Source organism: Equus asinus, chromosome 15 (assembly GCF_041296235.1).
Source record: "Equus asinus isolate D_3611 breed Donkey chromosome 15, EquAss-T2T_v2, whole genome shotgun sequence".
Taxonomy (NCBI): domain Eukaryota; kingdom Metazoa; phylum Chordata; class Mammalia; order Perissodactyla; family Equidae; genus Equus; species Equus asinus.
Window position 1 is genome coordinate 14,060,190 of NC_091804.1, and position 23,152 is coordinate 14,083,341.

Here is a 23,152-nt window from a genome sequence, read left to right on the forward strand (position 1 = left end):
CTAGGTCTGTTCTGGAAAAGGTTAGTGCTCCTTCAAGATAGACTTTAAAGCCTTGAGAAAAGTTAAGAAGTATTTATTGCTAAATTCAAGAATCCCTCTGTTTACAAGAGGTGATGGCCCTATAGCTGTATTTCCAAGAAATATATATATATTTTTTCTTAGACCAACTCTGTCCCTGGATTCAGAGGAGTCAGGATAGGCTTTATTCAAGATTTTTCTGTTTCTGGCAACATCTAGACAACTTGTCGACTGGTTTGACTCAGTGTGAGGGAGGAGCCTAAGCTTTGTTCCCACAGTGGTGAGGGTTCAGGGACAGAGGGAGCAGCAAGCATCTTGCTTTGGGCACTGTGCTAGGCACTATGGGTACTTCACCTCATTTGAAGCTATATCAATCCCCTGACATCACTGCTATTATTATCTTCATTTTATAAATAAGAAATGAAGGCTCAGTAAAGAGAGGTATTTGTCAAAGATTACTGAAGAAACAGATCAGTGTTACTTCTTGAACCCTACCAGATCTTGCTAATTACAGGAGAATATCATATCTTCCCCCTGCACGCACACTTTTTTGAAACTTATGAAAAAGTAGAGATAATAATAACTAACTAATATCCATTACAAAGAATTGATCATAGTTGACATTTTGTCTCATTAGTTTTAAATATTTTAAATAAAATGTTAAATGTCTTTGATTCTCACTTTCAACCTAATCCTACTATCGTCTTTCCACTCCTACCCTCAAGAATAAATCTCTACTATAAGTTGTGTTTTCCTTCTAGCCCATTTTTTATACATTTCAAAGACTTTTCTGGAAGTAGAAAGCTTCATTCTCCTTACTGTTTCCTTGCAGGGGTTTTGTGAATCCCACTCCTTAGAAAATGCCAGCAACCTCTGCCTGCCCCTTTGTGCTGTGGCCCCCCATGGTTTGTGATGCTGCTGCGGGGGTGCAAGCTCAGGCAGAGCAGTGGCCTTGGCAGAGCTGAAGTGGCCCACCCCTGCTACAGCGGGCTCAATTGTTTGTTCTCGGCTCATGCTGCTAATTGTTCAGTTCCAAGGACATCTAGGAATGTCGCCTGGCATTTTGTTTCCTGAGTTGCAGGACAACTTGACATGATGCCATCTAGTGTTTCAACCTTTACCAGCAAGAGGAATGAGGCATCACCCAAAATAAAGCAAATAGACACACACACAAAAAGACATCTTGAGTAAAATATCTTAAAACTGAAGCTTGAGATGTTTTTCTTTTTTTTATCAGCATTGCACTGCAGGAGACACTGTAGGTGTCCTACCTATATCTCTCTACCTTACCTCTTCAGTGCACAGTGGCCAGGGCACCAGCTGCCAGGACTTGCATACCTCTGGAACCACTCTGCCCAGTGTGGGAGGCTGAAATGATGGGGAATCAGTGTCCCCTGGGAGCAGCCCTCAACAAACGACTGATATGAATGGATGTGTAAATATCTCAGCTCTCTTTCAGGTAGGAAAACAAAAAGACGTGTGTCCAACACTTCCAGAGTTTTCCACTGGAATTAAGCTCCAGCTACCCAGAGTGCTAGCTGGCTTGCTTATGCACACTTTACTGGCAGGTTCCCTCTGTGTCTCAAACCCTCACTCTCCTACCAGTATTTCCTTCACTTCCCAAGTAACCAGGTAAACCATTTGCTTTGGAATCTTTGTCTCAGGGTCTCCTAAACTGAGAAAACCCCTCTGTGGTAGATGGCAAAATGTCCACAAACCATCCCCTTTCTCTATATTTTTACATTGTGATATTACAGCTCCTCCCATCAAGCAGTGGGCTAGCCTTGGGTCTTGCTTTGGCCAACAGAATATGGCAGAAGTATTGGAATGCCAGTTCCAAGCCTAGGCCTCAAGGGGCTTTGCACATTTATGCTTTTTCCCAAAGACTCATGTGCAATAACAAATGGTTGCTTTTTTAAGCCACTGAGTATTGGGTGATTTGTCATGCAAGAGAAACTAACTGATTGAATCTGACTCCCACCCCAAGTCCATATTTGAGACCTTCTTTCGTGTATATTTCCTTGAATGAGAGCATTGTTATTCCTAAAGAAAAGCATCTTCTCAGGCACAGAGAGGCTGAAAGACCTTCTCAGAGCTGCCCAGCAGAATGTGGGTACCAGTTGCTGTCAGTATCCTGGTTTATTACTTTGCTCCAGGGCCTCTGTGCTGAATCACCTTGTCTGGTTTGCCTGCTAGCTGCTGCGTTTTCTCTCCTCCACAGCTGCCAGCCTGGCTGCTGGTTTTTTCCAAAGCCCTCTTTTCACAGAGCTGTGAGGTAGGAAGCCACTGTGTTTTCAAGGATTGTGCCAATGACATATGTGTCTGATTGGAATTCAAGTGCCTGCCAAGCTGGCCCGAGATGCAGAGCTCACCAAAAATACTGCAGCTTCTGGATGCTAGAGAATTTATGGAGCTTGGGAGCCAGTGGGATGCAGAGTAAACAACATTGAATAGTGAGTCAGGATGCTTAATCTTGGCTTTGCCTCTGGCCTCTGAAGTCCCTTTCAGCTCTAAAGTGCCAGGATCCGAGGACTGAGTAGGGCTTTGTGAAAATGCAAAGCCAGAAAGTATGGGGTTAATTGTCTAATTTAAGGACGTTCTAATAGGTTAGAACAATGGTTCTCAAAGCAGGGTTCCTGTGCCTGCAGCAGTAGCAGCAGCATCTGGGAACCTGTTAGAAATGCAAATTCTCAGGCCCCATCCCAGATCCTCCGAATCAGCATCTCCTGGGGTTGGGCCCAGCAATCTGTATCAACAGGCCCTCTAGCTGATTTGAATGCAGCCTCAAGTTTGAGAATTACTGATCTGAGCCATGTTATTCCAATCGTGGCTCAGGGTGTTGGCTTCACCTGGGAGCTGGTTAGAGATGGTGAAGCTCAGCACCTCCTCCTCAGCCCTTCTGAATCAGAATCTGCCTTTCACAAGATCCCCAAGTTATCAGGGTGCACGTCAAAGTTGAGAAGCCCTGAGTGTAGATTCTTAGTCTCAAGCCTTCAAGATGGTGATTCACTCGATCTAGGGTAGAACTCAATAATTTCCATTTCTAAAAAGGTCACAGGTATTGCTGAGGCTGCAGATTCAGGGACCACACTTTGAGTAGCAAGGCTGTAGATTTCAGGCAAGGCTTGGAATCTTGGCCATGGAAGGGTTTCAAGCCAATCAAAGTTGGTTTGACTACTCCATACAGACATGCAGGCTCTGTACTGCCCAACTCCTGGAGGCACCATTCACAGAGACTATGAGTCAAGAACCTGAAACCCAAAGCTAAGTAAGATAAGAGGCAGGGGCTGGCTGAAAAGTGGGTTTTAGAGTCAGAAGTGGGTTTGAATCCTAACCCTGCCACTTACATAGAATCCTTACGTAGTGTGATCTTGGGAAATAAATTCAACTCTGAGTCTCAATTTCCTTTTCTGTGAAACGGAGATGATCATTACTGCCCCACCAGATGAGATACTCAACAGTCGGCGCACGGAACAAGCCCAGCAAATATTCGTTCTCTTCCTTTCAGCTGAGGGAACAGTGGGTGTCTTCAGATTTGTAGGCTCCTTCTCCTTCAGTCTCATCCTGGCCAGTGGCCTAATTGCCTGGTCCAGGCTGAAGGCCAGGTAAGTGGGATGGGCTTTTCTTTAGAGCTCCCAGGGGTCAGATGAAGGTGATACAGCAGTAACACAGGCTGTTTACATTAGGAGCGCTTCCCATGGGTTTGTACAAATCGATTCATAAAAATGACCAACATAGCCAACTTCAAACTACACCCCATTTCACCTACCTACCAAAGTCGCAAAAGACAGTAGCAGTCCCTGGTCCTGCCAAGGATCTCTGTGATGGCCCTGGAGCCCAGAATCACGCAGAGACTTTGCAAGGGAGGGCACCCTGGCCTGGCAGGCAGAGAAATCTGCCATCCTCCACATCAAGGACCCAGTCAGGCTCTTCCTGTGTTTTTTGTGAGAAGATAACAGTCAGGGGTGATCTGAAACAAACCCAAAGTCCAAATTAAAGTACGTATTTGGGGTGAGGGGAGAGCCATTCGGGCTATAAAGCAGGCAACAAGATGCTTTCAAAGCTCATGGACACCCAAACCAACCAGGGCCACATTAAGAGGCCAGATGAGACTTGTTGGTGTCAGAAACTAGACATCCATAAATTTGCTTTTTGCACTTTATAAGAAGAAACAGAAAAGGATTTCTTTCTTTTTCTTTTTTTTTTTTTTTAGGGAAATTAGCCCTGAGCTAACTGCTGCCAATCCTCCTCTTTTTGCTGGGGCAGACTGGCCCTGAGCTAACATCCATGCCCATCTTCCTCTACTTTATATGTGGGACGCCTACCGCAGCATGGCTGTGTCAAGCGGTGCCATGTCCACACGTGGGATCTGGGCCGCCAAAGTGGAATGTGCACACTTAACCGCTGTGCCACCAGGCCAGCCCCTCTTTCTTTCTTTTTAAATTCAGGGCTGGTTAGATTTTTGGGAGGTGAAGTGCCCCTGGGTTCAGGCGGGACTTCAGCCTAAGACAGCCACTAGAGGGCCCCAGAGATCCAGGAAAACTGCATGGTGTCTCCCAAGAGACGCCCTGAGAGCTGTCAGGCCTGGTCAGGGTGAGGTGTTTAGGGTGAGCCCGGTTCCTGAGAACCTGCTCAGCAGGTGCTCACCTTTCCATGAGAAAGACGCAGCCAGCTCTGTTAGGGAAGCTACATAATTAATGGGCCAGTTTATTCACTGACAAACACTTTCTGCGTGCAGACCCTGTTCCGTCCTTGGTGTGATAGTAAGGACGAGGGTATAGGACTTTTATAAGCGAGTCTCCAATGGAAAAGAAACCTGATTTTAGGGCTCAGTGGTGGTATCAAGGACAGGCTTGGAAGATGTGTACTTTAGTACCCCATTTCTTCCATGTGCTGCCCCAATAAACGTAAAATCAAAATAAATAGCATCTTGCTGTGCAAATGTAGCTTGGAGCAAAGCCCCATCGGGTAAGCAGATTGCCACACATTAATCTCCCCTGTATAGAAATTCCAGCGCTGTCCTGATTGGGGCTCTGCACTGTACATTGATGCAGGGATGGGGCTGACTTCTCTGCTACTACTCAAAGGGCCCTTAAAGTATACAGTAAGACGACATAGCATAGAATTTTAGAAACTCGTCCTTTCTGGAGAGATCTAGAAAATAGGAGGGGCTATCTAGAAAGGAGACATGCTAGAAAATGACCTACCAAGGTATGTTCCAGCCCAAGGAATTGCTGGTCGTGGGAACCATGAGGACAGAACACGGGGCAGAATGAGCACTGCCTGTCCGCCAGCTTCTGCTAGGGAAGGGATTCGTCTCCCTCGCCCTCATCCTCTGTGGCCCCTCCGGCAAGGCATTTTGGCTAAGGAGGGCCTTTACAATATGACCTACACTTCCCACCCTCACTCCCACTCCTCCACAGCTGGCACAACTTTTGTGAGTCAGGAAGGTTGGGGATAGGAAAGAGGGGTTCCCTAAAGTAGAAGAAGGGTTTCCCAGTCTATGGGTTTCTTTGCTCTAGAAGAGCTGAGTCCTAGATGACTTGCAAATATGGTCTCCTTTGTGCAGGGAGCTTCTGGAAAAGGAAAGAAATTGGTTGAGTTTAGTCTATTTTCTTGAATGTAGGAGATAGATGGATAAAATAAATGAGATGAAACAGATTATATCAAGCAATATAAGGATGTATCCCTTTTTAATAGAAATTTCCTTTTCAGAGACTAAAAACCCAGTAAACCTCTTATTTCTCAGTGTCCCATGGATAAAAGGAAGGATGGCTTCGCTGTGAGACTCTATTGCTGTCTCCACCACTGTGGCCAACCCCTCTAGCCCCTCTCTTTCTAGGTGGTATAGTTGGCCATATCAATCCTCCTGTAGATATTGCCTTTGTCTTATTACTCTTTGCTCTCTAGTTCCCAGCACATCAAGTCCAAGCATCCTTACCTGCCTCTCAAGGACAGGCCATCCCTTCCACATGACACCTCTTCTCTACTCTTATCCTACTGGTCATCTCACTGTCCAATTAAAGGATCCCTGACATTGACCCTTTGCGGCGTTTATGAGTGCTGTTCCCCTTGCTTGGGACATCTTTCCTTCTTTCTGGCATAAAGGTTGAACCCAAGATACAGTTCCTTCGAAGAGTCTTTCCTGGCTGCTTAGCTCTTCTTGATTGCCTCTTCCTTTGAACTCCCACAGACACTGGAGGACTTAGTCCAATACTGGTTTTCCTCTGTCTCTGTTATTCTAGGAAGCTTGATTGTGACCCGACAATTAGATGGCTAAGTCTTTGAGGACAGAGGTTTGAGCATAGCATCCCAAGCCCCTAGCATTGTGACCCCATGCACACATTAGAAACCCAGTTCACATCTGCCTGGTTAACTCCTATGCATCCTTCAGATCTTGGGTTGAACCTCACTCCCTAAGGGCAGCCTCCTCCATTAGACCCAAATCTCCTACTATAGTTTCCCAGAGAACCATGTATCTCTCCTGCATAGCACTCCTCAAAGATAGAAATTTTTATTTACTTATTTTATTTTATTACTCTGTTCCCCACATGAGGGCTGGGCTTATATCTGGCTTTGTCCAGTGCCTAGGGCAGCGACGGGCACACAGTGGGTAGTCTATAAATATTTATTTAATGGATGAATACATATTGGTTGAATGGCTGGACTGGAATGTGATGTGGACTTCTTGAGAAATGAAGAGAACAGAGTTGAGGATATTAATCTCCTGGGAGCTGGTCTCCTTGAGCACAGTCCTAATCAGAGTTGAACAGCAGAGGCTCAGATGGGCCAAATTAGCAAAATCATGTTAGGGTTGTTATTGGCGACAAGTGACATGATATTTCCTCAACGATTTTGTCAGCAGGTTATAAAAGTCATACATGCTCATTGTGGAAAATATGTAAAGTTTAGAAAATTATAAGGAAGCAGAGAAAAGTAACTACAAGCCCATCACTCAAAGGCTTTTGAACACTAATATTTTCTTTCAATACTGGTTCATTACTTTGTTTTACACAATGGAAACCCTACTGGCTATACAATGTTGGATCTTGCCTTTTTTAAAAAAAATACTTTAACCTTAAATGATAGGCATTTCTCCTTTTTATTGAAAACTCTTCATGAATCATAATTTTAAACTCCAGAATGTTCCACTGTATGGAGGTACTCTATTATTCCGTCAATGGAGGACATGAAGGTTGATAAATGTGAGTTTTGACCCTTATGACTTTGAAGACATTTTAAAATCTAAAGGCAATAAAGATAAATGGAGACGTATTAGAGATTTCCCAGATATTCCAGTGCGACACCAACCTTCATTCATTGGCATACCACCCTGGCTGTCCAGATCTCAGCCCTACCCAAGTGAGTGCTCCTCCTTCCTTGCTTCCTCATCCCCAGCTCCCTGCTCCTCCATCTGCTACTTCTCCCCATGTAGCAGACACTATTGGCGCCCTGCCCATGTACTCTCAACACTCAGCCTTCCTGGACTTGCCAATGGCTTCTCCCTAAGCACCTTCTTTGGCTACAGGAGCATGCTCAGTGGTGAGTGGAGCAGGCTGGGAGTGCCAAAGTATTAGTGCCCCCAGGAAAAGCCCTCAACCAATGAGAAATGGGAATTAGTGGATAAATATCCCAGCTTCTCATCGCCCATGAGGAACAACTTGGAGATGTGTTTCCACACAGGGCTCCCCACCAAGACTGAGCTCCAGTTACCCACAGGTGTAACTTATTCTTTAAAGCACTTGTATTACTGTCCTCTCCTTCTCTGCCTCATTTCCACATTCTCCTTCTGTGTTTCCTGGGATCACCTCACAGATAAACCATTTGGACTCAAATCCTTCTTTCAGGGCCTGCTTCTGGGGGACCCAGTCTAAGATACCCCACGACCCCATTTCTTAAATATGAGTTCAAGTACTTTTCATCTTAGAGTTTTCCTCTTCTTTTTGACTAAAGTGGAAGCTAAAAAGTCTAAATGATCCAACATATATTTTAAGGAACAGAGTAAAAATGCAAAACCATGCCAGACTGCTGACTCTTTGTCATAAGAACATCTGATAGGAACTCCCAAGGGGCAATAAATTATATGGAGATTCTGGTCACTTTGGAGGTGACTTTGGATTATTCTTTCTTTCTCCTCTCTTTAGTCCTCATATTTCTTTCTTTATCTGCTTCCTCTGTGGTAGAAGGCATCCTAAGCTGAACTATTTTTGCTGCTGTAGGGGAGGAAGTCATATTCCTTTACTTTCTAGGTTCTTCAGGCTGGTCTAAGAATTAGATTGACATGAGACAGAACAATGGGAGAAAATAAAGCCAATTTAATAACTTGCACATGGGAGAAACCCAGGAAAACTGAGTAACTCCCTAAAATGGCCAAAGCTGCCACCTTAAGTACCATCTTCAGTTAAAGACAAAAGAGGATGTTGGGGGTAGTGGTTTGGGGCTTCCAAGGGGAGGAAGGCCATTTATATGGAGATGGAAAAGCAAATGTTTGGTAAACAAATGTTTGCCATGCCTTGCAAAGACAATGAGATGTGGAGAGGACTTTGATCAAATTAGCCTTGCTAGGTTCCTCCTTGTCTACCGTTATAGATGTCTATGGTGATAGCACCTTCCTGGAACAGACCTTCTATCTTAAATTCTTTTAGGCAGTTAGGGAGAAAGTCAGTTTTCTTCTGAATCTTTTGTTCTTAAAAATAATCAAGCCAAAGAATCACATTTTGGGGCAAATTCCGATCTCCCGTAGTGCCAGTCCCTAATTAGGTTTCCAGATACACCCACAAACCTGGATGTGATGCTAGATGTGCTATAAAGAAATTTCATATTTATTTTATTTAATTAATAGTTACTACTAGTTACTAAGGGCCTCATGCACTCTGAGCTCTCTATTAGGTTCTGCAAAAGATTCTGCAAGGACCATTAGGAAAGACTTCTTTGTAGGGAAGATAAGACACACAGACAGCTGGACTCGGGCAAGGCTGAGTGTGATGTCAGTTGAGGGGCATAGATTGACCAAAACAAACAACTCTAGGAATTCAGAGAAAGTAGTGATTCATTCTGGCTAGATTTTGAGAAAATTTCATGGAACAGGATAAGAATGATCAGTGGGTTGGATTTTAATAGGCCAAGACAGAGAAGTAATCTAAGCTTCCCCCATCTCCATTCCTAGGGGACTTCTATTTGATGCTAAAAGGTAGACTGCTGCTTGCCTCCCTCTCCCCACAGTAGTTATGAAACCCTGAGTTTCCTTCTATCTCAGCTCCTCCAATATCCAGCGAGGAAACGACGACGTCTTTCTGATGTAAACAGATGGGGCCAGACCCAAACTGTAAAAGAGGCGTATCAGATAGGAAGGCATTTCATTTTAGATATCAGAACGCCATCTGCCAGGAGTTGAAACAAAATAGACACTGATTGTATCTTGTGTTAAAAGAAGACTGGAGATAGGCATTTGTCACGGCTGGTTTAGCTACTCAGCAACATCATCAAGGAGCCAGGCTTTTTCCATCTTCCTCCTCTGCCCTCCTTAAGCTGTTGACTTCACCTCCCGGTTGCAAGTTGGCTGCCACAGATCAGGCATCAAGACTGCCTTCGAGGCAGGAAGAGGGGAGAAGGGCAGTCACAGAAGTTCCTTTTCTTATCAAGACAGCAAAAATTTTCTTAGGAGTCCTTTGCAATACTTACGTATCATTGGCTAGAACTGGATCATGCAGCCACACCTAGCAGTAAAAAATTCTGGGAAGGGGGATATTTCATTTTTTAGATTCTGTAATTATAGAAAACAAGGAAAAAGGGACAGGGAATGGCTGCAATGAAGTTCCTACAAATTCTACCTTCCCTTACAGGAAACTTCACCTGCTATGGCCGAGAGGCTCAGAGCCCTGCTCTCTCTCAGCTGATAGCTGATGTATTAATCAACTATCACCACAAGCGCACTATATAGCGAACCACTCCAAATCTCAGTGGCAGGTAACAACAAGCATGTGTTATCATGCTCACAGTTTTGCTGATCGGCCAGGGTGGCTCTGTTCCATGTGTCTTTCGTTCTTCTGGAACCAAAGAATGGGATGGCAGAAGCACAAGAGAAGCAGGCAGAAGGACGTGCTGCCTCTGGAGGTGCAGGCTCAGAACTGGCACACCACTGCTTTTGTCCATACGCCACTGGCCAGAGCAAGCCACCTGGGACAAGAGCAAGAGTTCTAGTGGAAGGAACTACGGAGTTACTTGGGCAAGGGTATGGGTCTGGGGAGGGACGAGGAATGGGGAACATTCTCAGACCCCAGCTGCATCATCTAATATGTTCTCCATGTGAAAGAGGTGGTGGGGCTAGGACGTTAACATATGTCCCTGCAGGTGGCAAATGTGCCTGTCATAGGGCAGGGCCTACTTAAGGCAATGCCCAATCAGTGAAGTGACTCTAGGGGGTAATTTTAGACCAGGTGTGAGGGAAGGGAAGGCTACAGCACACTAGTCCTTTAGGGAAGGCAGAGCATGTTGTCCTTGAATCACCTCTCATAGGTGGTTCTTCCCTTTTATTGATTGAATATATCCAACAAAAAAAGATTCTGAGGCTCAGCTTCCCACCGTATATCAATTGGCATTACCAGGAGCAGGCGGTTCCTCAGGGCGTTTTCATACCTTGAGCGGGGATGGAAGCCTGCTTTCCCAGCAGTTGTGCCTGGAGATGTTACCTGCATTTCTCAAGGAGTCTTTTCCCAGCTAAACTCCATTTGCGATAATTACTTTAACTAAATTAAACCAAATATTGTGACAATACGAACAGAATAGAGATGGAGACAATTCCTCATAATGGTCATAAGGCCCAGCTTTTTATTAGTGCCGTTCAATTAACCAGAGCGTCCTTCACAGGAGAGCTTTATTGGTTTTAATTTAATTAGATTCTGACGTGTGCTCACAGAGGGAAATTACAATACAGGCCAACCGTAGTTAAGGACATAGGTGTGTCTGTGAAAAAAAGCGTGTATACCCTTTTCTTTGAAAATCAGATCCACTCATTCATTCAGTAAACATTTTCAGTAGGTGCTCCTCTCTCCAGAGGCCGCCTGTCCTACTTTTGGTCCCATTTTACAGATGGAAACTCTGAAGCACAGTGAGTTTAGACAACTTCCCCAAGGTTTAATAGCTTGAAAAAGGCATGGATTCCCACACGACTAACTAATGGAAAAGAAGATGGGGCACTTGGTGGAGGACACAATTTTCCTCATGAAGCCACATAAACTTTGAATAATCATAATCATTTTTGGGGAACCAAGTAGCCTCCTCATTGCCAAGAGTCTTGATTTGACATATGAGGAACTTTTCCTGCTCACCATCCCTTCTCTCTCCTCCTGGCTATAGCAACCTGATTTTCCCTCGGGAGAACCACTTCCCTTTATCTAGTCCATGTGGTTTGAGTGGGGAGACCTGACCCTCCACCTCCAAGGCTGGAAATCAATCAGGCCTGAGGATTAGTTGAGGAATGAGCATGTGACCCAGGCAGAGGCCAATGAGCATCAGCCATAGGACTTCTGCTGGGGCCTTTAGGAAAGCAGCAGGCTCTCTCTGGTAGGGATGTTAAGGAAGGACAAAAGGCTGGGATAGCTGGCGGCCGCTGTTGGAGAAACTCGGACTGAAATTTAAAGCAACACAGGGGGCATTGATGCTGAGAGACTGAGACAAATAAATAATGATATTATCTGAGCCCCTGGATTTAGCCAGGCCTGAGTTTCCCATTACAGAGGCTGCACACTTTTTAGTTGCTTGAGCTGATAGAGAACCTTCATTTGTCAAAGCCAATTTGAATCAAGTTTCTGTCATTGGTAACAGAGCCCTGTCTGAGAGTGCGCCAGATTACTTTCCAGGCCCATTCTGCTGCCCTGGGGGCCTCTGTTCTTTCTGTCCAACAGACCTTGGAGAATTAGGCTGATTTCCTTTCTCTGAAGCTTCCACCAACATCCTCCCATTCTTACATGGAACTTCCCTGCTTCTCGAACCTTCTTTACTTCCTTATTGACACCAATAACAAGAACACAGATGCTTTTCATTTAAAGGCTTCAGGCTAATCATTATGAAGAGAAAACAGGTCACATAAAAATTAGCATGAAAAGGCTGTTAAGGTGGAAAAAATCTCACATGTTCTTGCAGTCATGGTCTCTATCTAGTGTTTCATTGTTCAATGTGGTAGCCATGAGCCACAGATGTGAACTGAGCACAGCAAATGTGGCCAATGTGAGAAACTGAATTTTTAATTCTATTTCATTTTAATTAAAAATTAAGTTTAAAAACTTATCTTCAATTCGGTTGTTGGAAAACTTTTTCATGTATGCTTGGAACAATCTGAGTATGTGAATTTTTCTTACCAATTGTACATTTTATAAAATCTAAGTACAGATCAAGTATTTTTTTTTTTTTAAGTATGCTTTTTTTTTTTCTGGTGAGGAAGATTGGCCCTGAGCTAACATCTGTTGCCAATCTTCCTCTTTTTTTTCTGCCCAAAGCCCCAGTGCACAGTTGTGTATCCTAGTTGTAGGTTATTCTAGTTCTTCTATGTGGGACGCCGCCACAGCATGGCTTGATGAGTGGTGCGTAGGTCTGCACCCAGGGTCCCAACTGGCCCACCCCAGGCTACTGTAGAGGACCACGCGAACTCAACAACTCAGCCACAGGGCCGGCCCTAGATCAAGTATTTCTGATAAAAACTTAGTGTCTGAATTGAGACATGATATAAGCATAAAATACACATAAGATTTCAAAGATTAGATTTAAAAAAAGCAAAAATATTTTATTAATTTTTATATTGATCACATATTGAAATGATATTTTTGATATATGAGGTTAAATAAAAAAAATTCTTAAAATTAATCTCACCTGTTTCCTTTTACTGTTTTGAACATGGCTGGCGTTATATTTCTGGTGGACTGTGCTGGTCTACAGTTTCTGTCTAACCAGTGATTTGAAGGCCGGACTTATAGTGTATATGCTGCAGGGTGGTGTTCACCAAATTTAAGATTGTGGTATTTTGTTCTGAAAGTGTTTGAGATTTGAGCTTTTACTCTGGAAAAGCATTGAAGAAATGGGTCAGCAACCCCTCTCAGATTAGTCTTCTTATGAAAGTCTGGAACTATCTAATTATGCCATTTTTAGTATTTTTCATGTCATTCCATCGGTGAACATCGCTTTTGCTTGTTCTCTTGGTCAGTATGACACTCTTCTAGCTGAGGGTATAAAACATGAGTTCCTGAAAAATACAAAATGGAAAAATATTCTATTTAATACAAAATGTTAGATGTTGTTGTAGATTATTTCCAGGAATCTTTTCATATTGCATCAGTTTTGCTGCTGTTTTGTCCATTTTTTCACTCCTACAAGTCTGACACTTTTATGGAAATAATCTGGCAACCTGGGAAGCTTGTATTTTGTTCCATTTCTCCCACTGTTAGCACCCACAAACCAAGGCTCTTTACCTGCCACACAAGAGGGGCCAAATAAAAACCAGAAGGCCAGGCTTACAGCAAGGAAAGGGTTTTTATTTTGGGTGACATCAGCTGGGAGACGAGAGCGAGCCCTCAAATTCATCTCGTTTCATCTCATCTCCCCGAAAGAGGGGAGGCAAGGGGTTTTAAAGGTTTGTGAGGAACGTGGCTGCTTGTAGATGGGGGCTGGGGTTGGGGGAGTCAGTGGCCTGGCTGGTCGGGCTTCCCCACCAGCCTGCGTTAGGCCTTGGGATGCTGCTTGTAGGAAGGAGGAGGAGATGATAAGGAAATTTGCAGGTGGGCAACCTTGGCTGTTTGTTTCCATGGTGGATAGTGGAGCTGGGAAGCCAGGGAGTAAGCAGAGAATGAGGGTTTTGGCTTTAACCCCATATATGCTGGGTTTAATGTGGGAGAACTGACATCAGGGGCGGCATCACCACTTTCCAGACATCGTGATTCTTCCTTCCATTAGACTCCTTCTTCCCATGCAGAAGTCAGAAGATACAGTTACAGCAGAACCATAAGTGAGGGCTTGAATCTCTAGGGACATGCCAACTGGGGGGCTCCTGTCCCATTGGGCCCCCAACCCCACGGTAGAGGCTCCCTGCAGAATATCCTTTTAAGCATTCAAAGTTTCTTTGGCACAAAACAACAAAACTAAACTGAAAAACATGATCTTCATCCTGGAAAGCTGAAAATTGGAAGGTTTTTTAAAGAACATCATCTTAAGTCCAGAATGTGCACTGCAAAGCTTGTGCCAGACACTTGTCTGCTTGGGCTCAGATCCATCCTCCACACCTCCCCTGCTCTTCTCTGCATTGCAGGAGGCTCATCCTGCAAGCTCCGTCTCTCAGACTTCCCAGCCAATTGGCTTCTGGCTGGATTCTGTCCATAGGAAGCAGGGGAGGAGACGAAAGATAGAAAAGCAAAGGGAATGTCACCTACTACTTGCCCAGAGCAACTCAAGGGAGGTATCAGAAGCATTTGACTGTTCCTCCAAATTGTTTTTTCTTTCTTGTTGTGTTAAGAGATATAATCACCAACCACCTTGAACCAATCCAAACCCTACTGCAAGAATTACGCCTGCTCAGAGGGGCTGAAAAGTGCCCAAGAGATGACCTTTGCCTCATTTTAATGCTAAGATCTCTGCCCCAGGAGGAGCTTAGGCCTTATTATTATAACAAGCGATGTATATGGAAACATATTTTCCGACTGAGCCTGCCTCTCCCTTTTGAATATTCATTCCTCATCTGAAATAAAAAGCCCCTGCTGTCTAGTGCTCAGAACGCCTTATTTGTATGGGCTCCTTTGTAAAACAATTTGCCGGGGGCCCCTTATTTGTGGCAAATAAACTTTACTTTGTGTGACAACTACTTCTGGTAGAGATTCTGATTTCAACTCACCAAGTAGCAGACTCGCTTGGTTTGGTAACAGGAAGCCAGGGAGATGCCAAGGGGCTTACAGCCCCTCTCTCTTTCTTAAGACGCATCATCTTTGGTAATGGTCTTGCGTCCTGTTTTCCAGCTCTTGTCTAACAACCCTTCATTCTATGACATTATATGTAAAAATTTAGAAAGTGCACACAAAATAATACTATAAATTGATTATGCATTTCTGTATAATATTTTTAATGATTATAAGAGTACATGTTAGAATATGATTATGGTTGATGGAGTGGGTCAGGGAATGCAGTAGGGGTTATGGCCCGAGGGGACCTGATAGTCAACTGTAATGAATATTTTGCTTTTTTACAAAATAGAGTGAAAGGCCATAATGCAAAGTGTTAATAGCTGTTAATTCTGGATAGTGGAAAAGGAAAGAAAAGAAGAGGAAAGAAAAAAGAAAGGCCACACTTCTACACATCTTTTGGGGGAAGAACTAAACTTTACCATAATACATTTTCTCTTTTCTTACATAAGTTTTTCCAGGAATTATTTGAATATCATAACTGTATTTTTTTTAAGATTGCCACCTGAGCTAACATCTGTTGCCAATCTTCTTTTTTTTCTTTTTCTTCTTCTCCCCAAAGCCCCCAAGCACATAGTTGTATATTTTAGTTGTAGGTTCTTCTGGTTGTGCTGTGTGGGATGTCACATCAGCATGGCCTAGTGAGTGGTGCCATGTCTGTGCCCAGGTTCCAAACCGGCAAAACCCTGGGCCGCTGAAGTAGAGCACATGAACTTAGCCACGGGGCTGGCCCCTGTGTTGTTTTTTTATTGCTGCTGCAACAAGTTACCACAAACTTAGTGGCTTAAAACAACATAAATGCATTATCTTGCAGTTCTGGAGGTCAGAAGTCTGACATGGATCTCACTGGGCTAAAATCAAGGTGTCATCAAGGCAGCAGTCCTTTCTGGAGCTCTAGGAGAGGACCTGTTTCTTTGTCTTTTCCAGCTTCTAGAAGCCAGCCACATTCCTTGGCTTGTGGCCCCTTCCTCCATTTTCAAAGCCAATGGGATTATATGTCTTTGACCATTCTTCCATAGTCACATTTCCCACAGATTGCAGCTGGGAAAGGTTCTATGATTTGAAGGACCCTTGTGATTAGGTTGAGCCCACCCAGAAGATCCAGCAAAGCTCCACATCTCAAGATCCTTAAGTTAATCACGTCTGCAAAGCCCCTTTTGCCATGTAGGGTGATATATTCACAGGTTCCAGGCATTAGGATATGAACATTTTGGAGGAAGGGCCCATTATTCTGGCTACCATGGTCATATAAAATAGGAAGACACCCTTCATCTCCAAACTAAGGGCTCTTGCAAGCCCTTCTTCCACATAGCACGCAATCTTTCTGAAAAGACAAAGCTTGTATTCAAGTTCAAGTCCACAGCAGTGAGGTTGTTCATCTTCTCATTATGCATAGCTGAGCAGGAAACTTGCTGTACATTTTTATAATAGAAAACAATGAGAAATTTACAAGCTCATTAAGATGGTTTTCATCAGGATAGCCAGGCAGATCTCAAATTAAAATCTTATAGATTTCCCCCACTGAAGAGACAAGCATCATTTGCTCGAATTGTTGCTGCGCTATAGCAACTCATTTTGGCTGAATGACAAATTAACACAGTTCTATGAGATACTACATTTTGCACTGGTTGCCGTGGTTTTGCTGAAAAACAGGTCAATTTCTTGTGAACCAGGATTTTGCTGAACTGGTTAGTTGTCTAGAAACTGGGGCTTGGAACTAATTATTAGAAAGTGCTAATGTTCACTGACCTACGATGAATAACCCTTCCTTCCTGAATAGGTTAACTTCTCTTTAAGGAAAGAGCTAACGAAATTCCGAACCTCCCAAAGAGATCACAAGGAGACATTTGATTAAGCAAACAAGGTAAAGCAAGAACTTGGTAGATAATCATGAAAACAGTCCTTGTAAAGTCTTTTCACTTTTCATTGAGCAATTGCATTCCTCCAGCAAACAAAGGAATAACGCATTAATGTTCAAGAACTTGAATTATGCAATCAACCAACCAGCAGAAATACTCAAGCTGCCCTTCCAGTTGATCAGAGGAGAACTGCTTTTTCCTATTATCTCCAAGCATTTGTAGGGCTTTTGTCTGCTTCGTTTCTAAAAAACTATTTTAGCAGGTAGAAATTGTTCCAAAATTTAAGACAAAAGAAGGGGGAAATCTCACTGATTTCATAGCTCAAGTCAAAGGTTGCTTGTGAAGGTTAGCAGAAAGTCTGACGGTATTATTTTTTCCTGGCTTCTTCCTCTTTTTTGGACTGGTGGCAACCAGGACAAATGGGACTACGGTTTTCAGGCTGCCAAGACATATATTATCATCCCAAATTGGGCCAGTAACTTGTGGGCAACTGTTTATCAGCACCTGCCTTCTCTAGGCCTAGCTGGGTGCCGTGAACTTCACAACTATCCCTGAGGATACAGTGCTCCGTGTTTTAAATTGATTCCTATGCAGCCTCCCCCTTATGGGTGCTTCCACTTTTGAGATACAGCATGGGAGCTGAGCCTTCTACCCTTCCAGTCTTGAGAAATCCAACCCTGTCCGTGGCCTGGCTTCCCCCCTATGAGACAGAAGGTGAAAACCACCTTTTCATTCATTCCATAAGTATTTGTTGAATGTTGTCTTAGTTCAGGTTCCCTCAAAAGCCTGAGACCCTGAGACAAGAATTCATGTGTAAGCCTGAGACCCTGAGACAAGAATTCATGTATAAGCAATTCATTTGGGAGATGATACTAGGAAACATAAATAGGGAAGTATGGAAGTGAAACAAGGAGAGGAGGCAGCCAGAAGGAGGTACCCTATAGAATAAGCTACCACCATGGGCAACTGGAGCTCAAGCCCACTGGGGCACTCTGGGAGCCAGTGTAGAGGACTCAGAGTTGACTTACAAAGGGTGAAGGGGCTGGGTTATATATCCACCAGCCCCTAAGGATCAGTGTCTGAGGACAGCCAGTGGGTAACTTCCCAGATTGTCCAGTCTACTGCTTGGAGGCCAGAGTGGCTTTGTGGTGTTTGAAAGAAGGCCCTCTGGGAAAGAGGTGCACATACTGGCAGTTGGAAGTAGAACAAGCTCACAGTGCAGTGGTAAGGTGTGAGGGGCAGTAACACAAACGGCTTCTTGTTCCAGCCTATGAGCAAGGCCTTGAAATAAGTGCTGTAGGAAAGCTTAATCAATCCAAACAGTACATTAACCAGAAGCAGCTGTGTTTTGCTGACTGTGTAGGCAGAATGATGCCAAGTGCTGTAGGGGAAGCAGCAGAGAAGGAGGCATGGTCTCTCCCTGATTTTGAGGAGCTTACTGAGTTGGGAAGACAACCCCGACTTTACCGGCAAATGAACGGAATACAATGTTACTCTAAGCATGAGGGGGGATTGAATTCTTGAGAAAAGCCTCATGGAGAAGGCAGGAAATAAAGGAAGGAAAGTATTTGCAGAAACAGAACAAAAGCCTATAGAGTTGGAGGAATAGTGAGAGAGAGCATGGAGACAAATTTTGCCTTGCACTTGTTGGTAGACCACAAACAAGCCCATGAGATTGAAGTTGATGGAAGAGTTGTAGGGGAGGAAGACATTTCCTCTACCCACTCTGGGTCCTTCTGGCCAGAAAACGAATTAAATTCACATGAGACAGAATAACAGGAGAAAATCAAACAAAGCTTTATAACATGTATACATGGGAGAAGCTCAAGCAAACTGAGCAACTCACCAAAATGGCTGAAGCCACCACCTTAAATATCATCTTCAACTGAAGACAAAGGAGGATGTTGGGGGTGGGGGGAGTTTGTTAAGGGAGATAACCAGAAAAGCACAGTAAACAAGGGTAAGTTATTATGCAGATTTAAGTCCTTGCCTTCCAGATTGACGAAAGTTTCTAGAGATAAGCTCATCCCTCCTTCCTGGTACAGAGGGGAGACACCTTTACAGATGGAGATTTCCCTTAGAAATGTAAATGTTTCTTAAGAAAGAGCAAGTAAATTCTACTTTTCAGAGTTTCTTTCCTGTCTGCAGTTTTTAAAAGTAGCCAGCCCAAAATAATCCTCATGCCAAAGAGACATATCTTGGGGTGGCCAATTCCAGTCCCCCACAATGCTTAAGAGATGCGAGGATCTTCAAGCTTGACTGGGTAGGGCAGGGCACACAGTGAGAGGTTTGAAGGCAAAACAAAAAAGTCTTGGTTTGTTGTTATCTTAGAGATATAAGTCATTGCCTTGAACCTATGATCCCTTTTAAAAAGGCCCACCCATGCCCACAGCACTGTTGAAGAAGTGGCCAAGTCGTGGCAGACGACCCTGCTTCTGAAGCCACATCTGACTGAGATGAGCAGACACCTGACCCTAGATGGACTAATCAGGTTCTGGTGCTTTGGGGTTTTTTTCCCCTGGCATTTGGGCCTAGGGCACTAAGAGACTGACTAAATCGGTTCTCTGTAGAGCCAGGGCAAGAGTTCCGTTCCCTTAGTAAGCCACAGCCATGTGCAAAGAATTACCTTACAGTGAAGCATCACAGGGGATATTGAACTGCAGCAAAATCGGCAAGTACAAGTGCTGAAAGAATCAGAGAAGAGAGACCATGCGGCCCAACAAGTTAAAGGTGACTTTCTAATTCCCCCAAGGCCATAGTGTACCTCGGGCCATTTACAGTCTTCTGTAAACTTTTCATTCAAGCTCATTGGAATGCATTTCTCTCCTCATTGGAAATCAAGGGCCCTCAACTAAGACAAAATGGTAGCCATTAATTTGCATATTGCCAGCTCTCGGATTGATTTTTAGTCTCTTGGGTTGATGTCTTAGCTGATGATCCTCAGAAGAAAACCTTGAGATGAGAATCACGTGTAAATTGTTTAGTAAGGAAGGTCTCCAGGGAGACAGTAAAGGAATGGGGGAAGCAGGACAGGGAAGGGAAGGAAGCCAAGCAGGTGGTGAATTCAGACTAAGTGGGTGGAGCCTGCAGGGGGCGCTGCAGTGGAAGTCGGGCCTCAGGTTTGCTTTCTTCCTTAACCCCAGGCAAGGGAACTGAGCTTTCCCTCTTGGCTTACTGACCTGCACTGTCCTGGAAAAGGGAAAGTAAGTTAGACAAGATGCTTGCCCTCAGAAGAGTGAATGATTTAACATGGATGCGCCATGCCCCCGCACCCCCTACCGCCCCCCACCCCAAGACAGTAGAATCTCTCAACAATGTACACGTGGCTGATTTCCTCACAGGGACAATTTTCTGAAATCTCCTCCAGAAAACAACTTCCCGAAAAATGACTGTTGAAAGAATGTAGCAAGAACCTGGCAGAAGCCCAGTTTGTGATCAGCAGGCTTGACCCAAGAAAGAGAAGAGTAAATATCAAACAAGCATCGATAAGACTGTTGTGTGTTTTTCTTTTTCTTCTTCCCCCTCAAGGCATGTTTGCTCTTTCAAGGACTGGGAACTTACTGTTTAAAGTATTTTTGGTCCGAGGCTCAGGCTGTCAAGAAAGGAGTGGGCATCTGCTTGCACTAGTGAGGTTTTTACCCTGTGTGACCTCTGTCTCAAGCAGGAATTGTGAAAGTGTGGGCCAGCACTGGGGAGGCTTAAGGGTCCAGACTGCTAAAACATGGAGAGCTTTTTCTTTTTTATGAGCAAATGATATGCCATATGATATCATTTTATTTTTTATATATAAACCAGTGCTACATACTAGTCAGTTACTCTATGCAGAATTCATTATTACTAAAATTTGGTATTTGTCCATTTTAAATAGCACAATATTGGAGTTTATTAAGAACAGTAATTCAGGACTCCAATGAAAGTCGGCTTCCACTAAATATTTCACAGCCCTATAAAATGTGTAACGCTGCTGCACACAGGCGGATAGTAGGAATCCCCACAGGCTTGGGGAAAACACTGATCGGTGCATTTGGTGGTGTTATCTACAGTTTTTAATTGCTGCTATTCTTGCTTCTTGATCATCAGACATCGTCAGTTCAAATTCATCTTAATCTGCTTTCTTTTATATTTGGTTCATTTTCTTATGTGGAAAAATACTGTTTTAGTTTGGGTGAACCCGGAAGGAGACTGAAATAAGGATGTGAGTGCAAGTAGTTTACATGGGGGTTTTCCCAGGAACCACTATAAGGCAAGTGGGGAAGTGAGACAAGGAAGGGAGGAAAATCCATCAATGGGTATACACAAATGAGCAGAATTACTGCTGTGGACAGCTGGAGCTAGGCCTCTGGGGACTCTTGAGAGACTTTGCATAACATGTTCAGTGTTGTCCCACCCAAAAGGAAAGGATTGGGGTATTTATCCAACATTGGACGGTTGTTGAGGGCTGCTTCTGGAGGCAGCAATGCACAGATACCTCCAGCCTGCCTTGCACTCTGGATCATGCTCCTGCAGCCAGAGAAAGCCCACAGAGAGGATGCAGGTGCATTAGAAGAGGCTGTCAGTGAAGAGAAGAATCAGAAGGAAGGTCAACAGGGATTGGGCAGGGCGCAGGTGTAATGGCACAGGGCACATCTAGTATGGATGCACATTTCCATGAACAATATTTTGGGCCCACGGTTTTCTAATCACTCAACTTTGAAACAAACATGGTACATTGCAATCAACCATATAAGCCCATATTGCTAAATTCAGGGAGAACCTTATGTAAGGACGTAATTCTAAAGTCGAAACCTGGAGGATGGGAAGATGCCAGCCATATGAAGAGGGGAGAGTCATCCCAAAATCTTCTACATCAGTCTGCCCATTTAAATTCTGAGTCTGGAACAAGAAAATTTAAATCCTGGATTACTTGAAGAGTGGTCCTTAGCAATCACATTCTCATTCAGAATAAAATTGTGTCTCCCACAGGATAAATTTTCAAATTTTCCATTTGATATCATTTTAACATCATGCTTCTTACCTTTAGTCAATTTCTCTATGCCCACCCATTTGTCAAATTTCCCAATCCCATTGTCACAGATCGCTACTCTGACTGTTCCCATCTTCCATCCTAGGTTTCTCTAATATAGTTCCTTAGAAAATAGAACATCTCATTGGAGACACAGAAGACCTTAATGCCCTCTAAAGATGGTGAGGATGAAAATCAGATACCCGGGACTGGACTTGCTCAAATTTTTCTGGTTACAAAATTTCCCACTTCGTCTTGTCTCTCCGCCAAGGGGTAATTCCGTATCTCTCAGACACTAGTCCTGAAGTTTGTCTTAGGACCTTAATGTTCTGTGGGTAACTGTGTGGCCTTGAAAAGGACTTAAATCAATTTGTGAAGGGATGTCTTCCCCAAAGGCCCCGAGTCACAGATCTTTTTCTTGCTCTGGAGTCACCGTCAAAATTGCCTGAGTCACGCATTTCTTCTTTCTAGTGTAACACACTCCCAAGGGCCATGTGGCTTCATCCTGAGCAAATTCAGTAAGTAGTACGAGAGAGAATACTAAATACTTTAAAGGATTATGAAGCCAGCTCAGACCTCAGTTCTTAGAAGATTTCCTGAAATCTTTCAGATGGAGACAGCATCACTTCTCATCAACAATGGCAGTGTCCCATTCCATCACATTTTCCCCTGGATGGCATCTCCCTCCCTTGGAGTTTCTCTGATAGTTCCGACTTTCGGCAGAATCATTTTCTTTTACATGCATTCGGAGTTGTCATCTTCTCTGCACGTGATTGTTTCCTGTCTCCCAGAGAGTCTTCACAATTTTTATTCTTCTGATGGAAATCTCTATGTTTTTATGTACTATTATGGATTACTTTCATCAACTTTTCTTTCACCGAAAAATCTTGCTAATGCAAGTAGACACCTGTACTCAGTTTTTAATTTGATACAATTTTCAACAGCTGTTTATATATGACCTATTTTTTCCATATCTAGCAACACAAAGTTAGCTCTCAATTAAGGCTGAAGCAAATATCATTGTTTTATAAGAAGATCCAACCTAGTCAAGCCATACGCAAACTTAAAATATGGGTGTTAAAGGAATTCTAGGTATTTGGTTTTTTGCCCTTGTGTCTGAAATTTTATATCAACTTAGTTGAATTTGTTTATGTGGTGCTGGGGACCAGGAAAGAAGAATGTAATACATAAACACAGCTTCACATAACTACAACAGAAAAAAAACCCTCAACACTGCAAACCAGTATTTTAATCTGTGTATGAATCCTGTCTAAAACTTCTCCAGTGGTTTTCCAGCCTTTTTTTTGAATACTTCCAGTGACAGCAAACTCATTATC

General features: G+C 43.6%; 1 protein-coding gene and 1 long non-coding RNA gene across 5 annotated transcripts in view; one reads left to right on the plus strand and one right to left on the minus strand.

The window, feature by feature from the left end:
• Positions 1-23,152, plus strand: part of LOC123277245 (uncharacterized) — a 104,121-nt gene that overhangs the window by 13,382 nt on the left and 67,587 nt on the right. The window lies entirely within an intron of this gene.
• The window catches only part of ANKEF1 (ankyrin repeat and EF-hand domain containing 1), a 92,081-nt gene continuing 81,266 nt past the window's right edge, over positions 12,338-23,152 (minus strand). For all 3 annotated transcript variants that reach the window (XM_070485564.1, XM_014832812.3, XM_070485565.1), the window contains one exon: positions 12,338-13,252. The gene's annotated coding sequence lies outside the window, so the exon portion shown is untranslated. The remainder of the gene's footprint in view (positions 13,253-23,152) is intronic.